At 47.2% G+C, this 12,866-nt stretch overlaps 1 protein-coding gene across 1 annotated transcript in view; it reads left to right on the plus strand.

Annotated features, from left to right (window-relative positions):
• Window positions 1-12,866, plus strand: part of Aig1 (androgen induced 1) — a 249,280-nt gene that overhangs the window by 210,144 nt on the left and 26,270 nt on the right. The gene's annotated exons all lie outside the window — the stretch shown is intronic.

The following is a 12,866-nucleotide window of genomic DNA, read 5'->3' on the forward strand; positions in this document are numbered from 1 at the left end:
TGAGAACAAACTGAACGACCTCTTAGCGCAATGAATTTAAACTTAATAGGAAGTGAAGATGTACATTTTCAAAACTCCATTTGAAACGTCTTCCTTAATTGGCTGTTAGAATGCCTTTTACTGTTTTGTTTTTGAATATTGAGTAAATAAAGCATAAGACATCTCCATGCGGTCGGTGGACACAGTGAAACCCCAGGAATGAGGTGCCAGACTTGTCTGATAAGAGCTTTTGCCTGGCAAGTTGACTTCACATTAATTTCATTTTATGATGTTTTAGCACTTCAGAAGTTCTTTATCTCAACATAGAGGATTTTTTTATTTCTCTTTCAAATTCCAAGTCCAGTTTGATATATGAACACACATAAATGAGGTCCTTCCTGCCAACATTTCTGTCCCTGGGGACTCTTTTCTCCTGAGTTCTGGGTCACCATTGCCTCCTTGAAGCCTGAAGCACTGGATAATGTTCTAACCACCCCACGGCTATCCTTAATCCCTCCAAAATCTGGGACTCTGGGAGGCCCTGTCTCTGTGGCCAGCCTAGAATATAAAACAAAGTACAGTCAGTACAGGACTTCACATACTTTGCATAAACAGTCACAGGGTGCCCCAGATCAGAGCAGAAGAGCATCTGCTGCCAGGAAGCCACACCACATGGCTGGGTATCAGGGACATCAGATGACAGGCCCTGGAATGAGGATGCGGTGAGGCTCACCTCATCTGCCACTCTGTCAACTAAGGAGAGACTGTGTGGACTGGGGAGACTTTATTTTCCTCATCACTTTCTAGAGACTGCACACACACACTGTCACACACACTCTTACACTCCCAAAGTCTTCAGTTTTTACTTTATCTGATTTTTTTTTAAAGTACAACGGATTAGGAATCATGGGTAAAACACGTCTAACATTATGTCTTGAAGTGTTTCAATGTGTTTTATCATTGTCTACATGACAATCAGTGATGATTACCTTTCTGAAGCTGAGTAAGAAAGCTATGTGCTCAACCCAGGGCTGCCACGAAGTTCACATCATAGTTGAAACTATTTTAGATTACCTCAGAAATCAACCTCTCATCCCCTTCCCTTAAATATGGGCTCACCACTTGACTCCATTTGCTTACCTGTGGGACAAAGAAATTTTCTCTGGGAACTGTAATATATTTCTGAGAACTCAGTTATCTTGTAGGGCCCCAGAGGCTTTAAGAACTATGCTTTCTTATGGCTTTCTCCCCACTGTACATGCAATCATTCCACGTTCCAAGGAGACACATGGGAAATACCACATAGTCCTCATTAGGGACCCCCCAGAATCCCTCATTAAAATGAAGCATTACTCACGCTTTCCATGCCAAGGGATGCTTGCCAGCTCCGTGTACTCCCTAAGCAAACCAGTACTTGTTTGGACATGCATTAGCTTTAACCAGTGAAGTCCCTCACACATATTCCAAGCAAAGTTTCAGAGTGAGCTTTTCCTTTGGTGTTGTGGCCTGGGCATTTACAGCCATGCCAAGACCTAAACAATGCTAGGCAAGACTTGTCACATTATATAAATCCAAGGATTCAATTGTTATCAACATGATACTGGCTTTTGCTCCACTCCAGACTATCTCAGGGCCAACATACCAGTAACACAACAGCAAGAGGCTCAGGATGTGAAATCTTTTGATAGCATACCAGTGTTGTAACTGGACATTCCAGACCTCGTGCCAAGACGGAAGAACGCTTTCTTCTTATCATTGGCTAATTACAAAATAAATAGATCTCCTTTACAGTACAGAGTGTAGTTGAACTGCCTCTGTACCTCAGGGCTGCTGGCCAGTCTATCTGCTTTGCTTGAATTCTGGTGTTTCAGCCTCCCAAGTCTCCCTCCCCGCTGGAATCTTCTCTCCCTAGGTTTGGGCAGGAAGAGTTGAGAAGAAAAAGGGAAGGCACCTGCGCTGTCCTTTGTGGGCTGGAGCCGTTGAGCTCCTACACCTAGAGCCCAGCCCCACAGGTTCCCCTCAAGAGTAACATCTCATGGCCATGTTTCCCTGTCAAGCCTGATTCCCTCTCTGCTTGCCCAGATGTTTGGGACCCATTCTCATACCCTTTTATAGGAAGCTCTTAATTCTCTCCGTTACCTCGCAAATATTTTTCTGTGCCTTGTGAGTTTTTGAAGAACTTTCTGTAGTGTTGAGAGGATCTGTATTACCTTACACTGAGCCTAACACAGAGGCCATGTTCTGTTACAGTGAGTACAGGGGTCATAACGGGCTCCGTTCTCTTGGAATCGACACTGTGCCGAATGCTTTCCAGATACGCTTTCATGTCTTCTCCCCCCATCTCAGCAACCCTCTGAGGTAGGCATCTCTAGCCTGTTTTACAGAGAAAGAAGGTAAAACTCAGAAAGGTTGGATGTGTTGCCCAAGACAAGCCACTGGGCTGTTGCCAGAACTTCAGGACAAGCCCAAGTGTGACTCAGAGGCGACGCTGTTCACCTCATCCTCCACAGACCCTTCACATGTGAACTGTGGGCAAGGGTTGTCTGTGGTGAACATTTGTTATGTTTTAAAGGAACATACCAGCAGCTATAGGTCTAGGCCCTAAGCCCATTTCTTTGGTTGGAATCCAGTCTTTTCGATTCCTCTTGTGGGCCATAGTTACTCAGGTGTGAAATAGAGAGGAAGAAAAGTCGTACCTCACAGGACCTTTGTGCGAGCCCAGAAAATGGCTGACAGTAAAAATTGCCTAATGTGCTGTTACCAGTTCTGAGACATTTTTCAACAAATAGTGAGAACACCTAATGTTTTCTTGCCAAATGTTTAAGAATTTGAGTTATGATGTCATAAGGTCTCTTTCTTTTTTTGCCAGTTCCACTCATACACATTTAACTTTAAAAATCAAAATTCTGAAGGATATGAAAATGTTTTTTACTGTTTTAGGACTTTGATAGTTTTAGATAAGCTCCAAAATCTAAATCTAAATATCACAAATGTATTCACTGAATAACTTTCCAACATAGAGAAGTAAAATCAGGATTAAGAATGGTGTTTCTCTGATGACAGAATTCTAACTTATCTCATACGAAAAGTTTATCTCCCACCGAGGTGGTTTTTCCTTTTCTTATCAAAACATTTCTGTGTTTTCCATGTTCTTTATCTTAAAACACAGAGAAGTTTTCTCAAAAACAAAGAGTGTACTCAAATTTAAAAGTCCTAGAAATTTAGCCATGTGAATGAAAGTGAAAATGAAATTCAAGTCTGTGTTGAAGTCCTTTCATTTAGAAGTGACGCTGGTGATAAATGCCCCGCAGCTTGTGACCCGGTAGTAGGTTTGGGGCCAAATCAGTTTCTTTGATTTGCATCTGTACAGAAAAAGCCTAGCTATACAGCCTCTCTCCATTTCCAGTATTTATTTTTCAGTAGTAGAGATGGTAGTGGTAGTTCTGGATATATTCTTAAAGGTACAATCAGACTTCTAAAACCAAAACTATAAAATCCAGATTTTAGTCATTTTAGCCCCTGTAGTAATTTTTAAACTTGGGGTAGAAGGCAGAAGAGCACCCACTCCTAAGGGCAGTCACGTGTTAGCGCCAAGAGCCTGTGAGCAGGCCACCCTCATGCAGCACTGGGGGAACCTGAAGGACCGGGCTACTCAGGGAGTCCTTAGAAGTGGAGAGCCTTTCTCAGAGGGAGAGACACAGGGCTATGTAAAATAAACAAAAGGCGCATCATGCAAAGGGCTCAACCCAGCACCACTGAACGGGACCATAACTAATGCTCGCTGAGACAGATTCTCCTCCAGAGCTCTGGAAAAAGACAGCCCTGCTGCAGTTTGATTCCAGTGAAGAGAGATGCGCCTTAGACTTCTCACCTGCACAACTGCAGGATACATTTGAGTTGTTTTAAACCTTGACATTTGAGATAGTGTGTTACAGAAGCAGCAGAAAACCGCTGTGCTGGAGCAAATCAATCTCTGTGGCCTTTAGTTCCCCACCTTAAAAAAAAAAAAAAAAGTGAAGAGACTTATCAGGCGGGATTTCTGTCAGCTTCACAAAAATGGGTGTGTAGAGTCCACTGCATGATCTGTGCCTGGTACTGTGGCCATGGTGGTCCTATGTTCAAGGAAAACTCATTCCCCGGGAGCCTCAGCTTTCTATACTCCCTGCCCTGGCAGGCTAGGGCCTTAGAGCAAATTCCTTTTTTTTTTTTTTTAGGGTGTGTGTGTGTGTGCGCGCGCGCGCGTGCGTGCATGTCTCTCCACACAGCTCAGACTCGCAGTGATCCTCCTGATTTCTGCCTCCCTAGTGCTGGGATAACCGGTACACACCACCACACCCAAACTCCATCGCCGGCTCAGCACGCCCAGGGATGGGGCCAGCGCAGCATGTGGAGGCAGGGATTGAACCCTGGCCCCTGCGCTTACCTAAGCAAGCGCTTAGTCCGCTGAGCTATACTGCCAGCCCTTGCTTGACCTCTTTTTGTCTCGTTTTTACCGTGTGTCAAGTGGGAAGGAATGGAAAGGTAGGCAACCTGCAGGAGTGATGAGCACATGGCTCACATATGAAAAGCTTCTTTGCTTCCTTTAAGGCAACAGAAATGCTAAATGTATGTAGCCTCCTTGAGAAAGGCCCATGCGCTCTCTCCCCCCTTCTCCCTCTCCATGTCCTCCTCCCTGTCCCCCACCTCCCTTCCTCTGTCTTTCCCTCTCTCCCTCTCTCTTTGTCACCAACCTATTTTATTTTCACGTTATCCTCCCTCTGCTCTTCTTATGGGTTTCGATACTGTTTCATAGGATTTGGGCCTCCTCGTGATCTATTAAGAATGATAAAGAGTCTCCTGGACTTCTCTTACAGTTCGTATAGTAAATGATTTCTGGAGCTCTGGGGGTTGGGAATGCCATTGGCCATTGTGTTCCCGTTATTCCATTGTGCTTGTTTTCTGAGCACTTCCCTGGGGGTGTGTTGATTTCTTCTAACAAGAAGTCCATCTGGACATCTGGGAGCTCAACAGCTGGCCGTGTGGCTCGTGCCCAGCCCTTCAGGCTCAGCCCTGGGGTTCTCAGATTGGCATCTGTACAAGAGCAGCCTAGGTATGTAACTCATCTCCTGAACATTAAGTGTTCAGTATTTAGTATTCATAACTTCATTTCCTACCTGTGAGAGCCGGTTCGCAGACATTCCAGGAGTGCCCCATATGCTGTGAACCTTACCCCACCCCAAAAGCATCTTAGATGCAGCTAGGATTCTTCATCCATCCCCCAGATTGCCCACAAACACACCCACACCATCCCTTCTTTTTCCTCCAGTCTTTTGAGAGTCAACAAGCAGGTGCTGCTTGGTTCCTTCATGCTAGTGGCGATTTCCCCCATGGACATCTGTCTGCCTCCCTCCACCTGCGCCTCCCTGTTCCCAGTCCCTCAACAGATGAACCAGCTGCTTGTCTCAGAGAGAAAACCAAAGACTTGCAACCTTAACTCCTTTGAGGTCCCTCTGCAGATGTCCGTTCTGCACCCATCATCCCCTGGTCTGGGAGACAAGTTTCCACCTTTGTAGTGGCCACTCCTCTTCTCTCTCTGCTCTGCCTCACCCCTGCCAGTTCTTCTGGACCTCATCCTTTGTTCATTGAGTCATTCTTGTGTAACTTCCGGCTCATTCCTGCATCCTTCCAATCTATATCTGAACACACTCTGGTCCTGGTCTCCACCGTCCAAAACCTGCTGTCCTATGACCACCCTCTTGAACATCTACCCCCTGCTTATCTCCCTGCTCATGTCCACGTCATCCCACAGAGTTGTCTGTGTTGTCTACACTCTGACAGACTTAAGAGACAAGATAATCTGCAGGTGGAGAGAAAGTATTCATTAGCTAGACTGCCTAAGCTTGAATTCTGCTTCTGCAATATGACCCTGGGCAAGTCACTTAATCTCTCTGGGCCTTAATTTTATCATGTTTGGGCTAGATAATAACGGCACCTACCTGTCTCAGTTACTTTTCTGTCATTACTGAGACAAAATACCCAACACCCAAGGGGCAAAGGTTTATTTAGCTCACAGTTTGTAAAGGTTGCAGTCCATCACTGCCTGGCTCCAAGGCAGGGGACAATGGCAGAACAGTATCACAAAGTAGGACCAGTTCTTGGTGACAGAAGACAGCAAAAGCAAGCCAGCAAGGAAGAAAAGACAAGCCTCTTTCTGTCCCTTATTTGTATCCAACTTACTGGGATAAGAGCGGTGCCAGTCCAGTCAGAGGACAAATCCAGCAATGACCTGTGCTTAATCCCAGCACCCCACCTCCCAGCATTGCACCGTGAATCAGTCACACACTCAAGGTCCAGCCATATTGAAAAAAGCCCTAAGACCGTGTGAAGCTTTGGGAGGGAGCGTCTAGACACAAACCATAATACCACCTCACCGAGTCACTGTGGCCATTAGGATGCTCCTTCCTCATAGGAAGGTACATGGGACACGGTGTAGCACTGAGTATGTTCTGCTGTGCTTGTTGGCCTTCTTCAGGGAGGCTTATGCTGTCATTACATTAGCCAAGCCACTAGTGGCTTCTGCTGGGCTGACGTCATGGGATGCTTTGTAGGCCTCAGTGGATATTCGAGCCCAGCTTCCCAGGCACTCTGCTCCCCTGACACTTTCCCAAGGCCCCAGGCCCCCAGTTCTCAGGGTCATCCCTTTAGGTGTCACTTGCTGGCTCTTCTCATTCCACACACACTTCATGTTAGAATCCTGCAACCCTGTCCCAGGTGCCCTCTGGCTTCCTCTTCCCTTGTGTCCCTCTGTCCCCTTCATGTTTGCCCAGAAATTCTCCTGGGCCTTCTCCTGAGCCATCTGCCTGACAATGTCTGAATTCCCCACCACCACCCCCAGACACACGTGCACCCCCTAGCAGCACTCCCCACCCAGTTGTTCCCTCCAGAAATCTATGAGATGTCCTGTCCGTCTCTCCAGGGCCTGACAGGCAGCCTCGCCACACTTTCTAGCTTCTATGATCTCCGGGGTTCTTTGCGAGTTCATACCCTTTGTCCTGTCTCCAAGGCCAGCACTGCAACCCAAGCTTCACCCCTTTCTCCTGGGCCACTGCTCAGAGCTAGGGTCCTGTCTCCCCCTACGCCCTACGCCCACCCTCCTACCCATCCCTGTCTACCCACAGGATCACTGAGTAATCTTTTAAAACTAACACAAGCCTGCCCACTCCTTTGCTCCAAGTATGTGGGTGATTTCTTCTTGTATCTGGGGGCGCTACATCATCATCTGAGCCTGCTGACCTCTCTGGCTTCATCCCCTTCCTTTTCTGCTCTTGCTTACTACCCCAGCCACAGTGACCTCCTCTGATTATCAAGCGCATTGAGTTCCTCCCAACTTCACTGGTTTCACCTTCTCCACGCCACACCTAACACTCCTTTCTCCCACCATCGCCAGCTCCCGCTCATCCCCGTCCTCTGGCCCCAGCCTTGCCGTCTCTTTCGCAGCCATCTCTTCTTCCCCACACCTGGCTCAGCCTCCCTGAAGGAGGATGCTCTAATCCCCTGTTGACTTCTGCCAGGAGATTTGAAAACTAATTGCCCTCGTGTAGTCATGTTTATTTCTTTTTTCCAGTCTGTCCCTTACTACCTAAAGTAAGAGAAACATCAGCACCTGAAATGATCTTAAAGAAAATAGTCTTCTTGTCTATGAGGGCTTAACTGTTTTTAGACATTGTATCAAAATATCACACATAGTATTTTAAGATAATAGTTTAACAACTGAAATTGTGATAGCCCCTGAGTTTTAAGTGAAAGCACAATAGGAAAAATGACTATGTGGAGATACGTATTTCTTTTTTATTATAGATGAACTCTATGCACCCACACAGGAGCACACACACTCTTACACTCAGGTCAGTAACAACCACATAGTGTTTCCAGTGCCCTTGCTGTCATCCATTTCTCTAAGATTGAGCTCCAGGTGGATGGGCTCTTCTCCCACCTGCCTCAGAGTGTGTCAGCTGCCAGCTGGAGCTGATGACGGCACTCTTTGCCTAAGTGTCCTCCAGTTCAGGCAGTGACGCTATTTCAAGTGAAAGAAAGTTTCATTTGTTAACAGAGGCATAGCCTTTGCATATAGGGCTAGAGCACTTCAGAGGGGCCCACCCTGTGCTCTAGTAGGATGCACCAGAGAGGTTACATGACGCTGTGTGCAGTGGCCCTGGCGCTTCCCAGCCTCACCCTTAGCGGATGGTTTCCATGACCGGCAAGGACGAGGAGCGGAACAGTTCCACTTGTTTGTATCTCCCACAGCTCCAAGCAGTGCTGGACTCGCAGGAGAAACACAAGAGAAATGCATGAAAATAAGTACACAATTCACATGACACTCCTGCTCTAGAGTTGAGCTTATCCCCAAGAGTCAATAGAATCAAAAGCCAAAAGATCATTTGTTTGAGATGAATGAAAATGGCAAAGGGGCCAGGGAGATGACTCAGAGGCTCTGAGTTTAATCCCGGGTTCCGCCAAAAAAAAAAAAAAAGAAAATGCCAAGAAAAACGTGATCTGAAATAACAATGCAAAACTGACTTTGTACACTGAAGTAGGCCTGTAGTTCCCTAAGGAAGAAAAGGAAGAGAAGCAATTAGCTGATGAAGGATATGGGGAGGAGATAGGTAGAGTGCTGAGAGCCCTGGGGAAGGTTCCCTAACCCAGGCTTGCAGCTTGCAGTGGCAGGGAAAGCTGCTAGAAGCTTCCAGAAGTGACATCTAAGAATGAGTAGAGATCCAGGGTAAAGATGTTAAGAGAAGAAGATGGCCTAGAGGCCCAAAGGAGGAAATGACCCTCAGAGAACCAGAGTTCAGTACCCCTCAGGGCCAGTGACATTTGAATCAAAGTCTCCTCTAGTCGCCAGAATATAAACTCGGCCCCACCAAACCTTCTAAGTCACCTTTCTGTGGCATGCCATGTTCTTTGTGGCCCACTGACTTTTTTGTCCCCTTTCTGTGCAGGCTGCGGCATCCTCTGTGGCTGCTCCTTCTTAGCTCTCTGGGCAGGCCCCTTTCTTCCACAGCCCCCTCACACGCCAGCCCTCACCTTGGTCATGCTGCCCGCCCATCACTTAGCCAAGAGTTTGGTTTTCCTTTACCACATCAGTCCTCCTGAAAACTCTTCAGTAGTTTGTTGTAACCAGCCTGAGTTTCCTGTTTTTATTTATCTTTTTTTTTTTTTTTTTTTTTTTTTCTGTTTTGGTAGCACTTTTATTTTTCCTTGTGCAATGACGCATCCTTGGTCTAACAGTTTTACAAGACAGTAGAAAACCAAACTCTGCATGTCATCCTGAGAACCTGAGAATTGCATATAAAAACCTTCCATAAATCAAAACAATGCAGGTACAGCTTTGCAGGTACAAATGCAAATCGTTTGCGTGGCAGTGAGCACTTCGGCCCCATGCTGTCCTACTGGGTAAGAAAGATGATGGCATCAGAAGGCTGGCTTAGCTGCTCTCTCACTTGCTGCGGGACTTCAGGAAAGAAGTGAGAATCCATTCCTACATTCTTGCCAGTCTCTAGAGAAATCCAAGAATTGCCATTAGCACCCTGATGAGCTCTTTCATTCCCCAGAAGAGCAGAGAGCTCAGCAGAAGCTGTGAAGACAGCCAGAGCTGTCCACTGGGCCAAGACCTTTCCACGGGCAGGGTACTCCGCATCTCTGCACAGCGTGTGCTCCACTTTAACCACAGTGAGATAAAGAACTTTAGAACATGGACCCTAAAGAAATAGCTCATGTGAGTGCAGGGTAAGACAATGCTGTTTGGCTAACTAATGAAGAATAGTGTCTTTTTCAAAAGGCGCCTTCCTGGTGAGTGAGTCTAGCAGAAGACGTCTACTTCAACCGGGACGCTTTTTCATCTCTCCTTTTTAACATACTGCTGCTTCTTTATTTGTGACATGGTAGGATTAAGTGTGCGCCTAGATTTCCTTCTTTTATAAAACTTTTCTGTTTCCTTTTCCAAATGGGCATGTCGTGGTTACTTTTCTTGTTGCAGAGATGAAATACCCAGCACCAAAGAGGAAAGGTTTATTGTAGCTTAGCCTATAGGGCTTCCAGGTCATAATTGGAAGGCTCAGAAGCAGGGTGCCTTGGCAAGGGCTACTGCAGCGGAAGTAAGCAGAAGGCAGCAAACAATAAGCAGCAAGGGACAAGCAACACTGTCTCCCGTGCTTTCCCCTCCTCTCCCCCCTCTTCCCCTTCTCTCCTCTTCTCTCTTCTTTCTCCTCTTCTTTTCTCTCTCTCTCTCTCTCTCTCTCTCTCTCTCTCTCTCTCTCTCTCTCTCTCTCTCTCCCCCCCTCTCTCTCTCCCCTTATATTTTATCCAGGCTACCTCCCTACACCTAGGGCAGGGCAACTCAATCCTACACAGAAATATGCCAACCAGTCAGTGGGCTAATTTAGAACCACAGACCTTTGATCCCAGCCTCTCACACTCTATATCCAGCACCCTCTGAGAAGTCCCTCCTATAACCTTCAGGGGGACACCTAGATATAAGCCTTAATAGGGCACATCTTGCTTGGGGTAAAGACCTCACAAGTTCTCTTGTCACTTCATCTAGTTCTGTTATCCACTGGTCTCTAATCCTGATGTGGAAAAATCTGAAGCAAGCTTTATTTCTTTGGAGAATAAATGTTGCTGTTATTTTGAGACATATTTTAAGATTGTATCTCGGGCTGGGGAGATAGCTTGGTAGTCTAAGCACCTGCCTGGCAAGCACGAGGACCTGGACTTAATCCCTGGTACCACATGCTATGCTGGCCCTGGATCCCAGGTATGCTACGCTGGCCTCCAAAACCAGGCATAGTGGCGCATGCCTGTAATCCCAGCACTGGGGAGGCTGAGACAGGAGGATCACTCCGAATCTGAGCTATGTAGCAAGACCCTGTACCAAATAAATAAATAAAAACATTTTTTAAAAGATTGTATCTTTCCTTCAATTTAATAATTTCATCAAGGTTAAATTCATTTGTCAATTATATTTATTTTTTTACCTTGCTAACAAAACATCTTTTTAATTTCAGATGAAGATTTTTAAATGTGGGGTATTTTCCTAATAGATTACAAATATACTTTGATTCTTCCCTTCCTTCAAAAATATCAGTCATACACATATTTAATCTTTAGGGCAAACTTCTGCTGGGCGGCTGGCTCATAGCAGAAGTGCCATCACTCTGTTGCTATCCATTTAAAAGCATTTGCAATGGGTAATGATCAGGCCATGCTCATCCATCCAGCTTGCCAACCCACACCTCCAGGGAGGTCGAGCTGCAAGCCAGACGCAGTACTTGCACTTAAAGGAGAAATCCTCTTAAGTTTCCATCATGCTTGGCCCTGCGCATGCTCAGAAGTCAGCGATGCTAGGATGGAGGGCAGCCATGCCAGGATGGAGGGCAGCGCCAGCCGGCTAGGGGGCGCACCTTGTGCCGGCAGGCAGGTCTTCTCCAGTGTAGCCGGCCCAGCTCCCAGTTGAAGCATTTGGAAGCAGTCTTGGCAGAGCCAGCCTCTAATGAGTCCTTCATTGACACCCAGAATAGGGAGGCCCCACTTCTGCTTGAAATCATGCCGAGCTTTCTTCTCTGCTTTGAGAGTAAAGCTGTAACTTTTCCTCATAATTTTTAAATATTCTTTCAAGTCTCAGCTGGCTGAGTCTAAAAGTAGGGTGACAAGGAACAAGTACAACAGTCATTGTGTAGGTGCTGCCATCACCCTTGTCCAGAAGGGCAGCCACAGGGGACCCAAAGCATATAGGGACAGCATGACAAGAACAGCAGCACAGAGGGCCATAGAAGGTGCTGCATAGGGTCTGTGGGGAGTGGCCTTGAGTTTTAGGGAGCTTTGTAGAGTGAATGAGGTATTCTTCAGGGGCCACAGGAATCTTGCTGCAGAAGGCGTGACGCTAGACTTCCCCGTCTCACCCACCAGTAATAGAACATCATGTAATAAGGATCTTGGGTGGTGGTACCTCTCTTGTTCTGGGCTCACTGTCCGTATAGTTATCTCTCTGCCCCAGACCTGTCCTGGCATCCTGTTGCTTCGGCAGTGAAGAACGGAGGGCAGGCAGGCACTACTGTGAATGGTGTCCCAAGCTTTGCTCGTACCTGAGCCACTGCTGGGAGAAAGACTAGTTGCGCCTTGGTTCTTCTTGATGGTTTCCTGGGCTGCTTTCACACGGGTGGAGAAGAACTGGGAGTCAGGCAACGTGAGCACTGGACAGCTTCTCCCCTGTGGAGCTCGTTGGGGACCTGCGAGGCCCCAAATGATTTAGTCCCTGCTCCTGGTACCACTTCGTCTCTTGACCTCGTCCACCTGCCCTCTTTCCTGCAGCCACCCTCGACTCCTTCCCATCCCCCAGACACTCTGTCAGTGTTAGTTTTCAGTGGAGGCTTGAGGAAAAGAGGCCGGGAACACAGGTGTGGCAGTGTTTCCAGCTGTGTCTGTGAGGGGACCTGCAGATAAGTCTAGAAGAACACCCTTGCCAACATGGTGCACGCAATACAATCCGCAGAGCTCCTGAGCCACACATGGAGGTGGAGGAATGCAGGTTTGCTGCACTTGAGCTGGAGCGTCCATCTCCTCCCGCCCCACACATCAGAGCTTCTGGTTCTTCAACCTTCAGGTTCAGAGCAGGACTTACGCTTTCAGCTCCCTCGATCTTGGGGGCTGGACTGCAGTACACAGCAGCAGACTGGGCCTTAGGCTTCCAGATGGCGGATGCTGGGACTTCTCAGCCTCCGAGCCTCTGAGCCAGTCCTCACGGTACATCTCTGTCCAGATCCTAGGCTCCTACGTCTTTTTTTGAGCTCTGACTAGCGCACGAGCGATCCTCTTTCTTCCCTCCACATGCCTGTTTTCCCGAAGCTGTCGTA

This window comes from Octodon degus, unplaced genomic scaffold (genome assembly GCF_000260255.1).
Source record: "Octodon degus isolate 3935 unplaced genomic scaffold, OctDeg1.0 scaffold00024, whole genome shotgun sequence".
NCBI lineage: Eukaryota > Metazoa > Chordata > Mammalia > Rodentia > Octodontidae > Octodon > Octodon degus.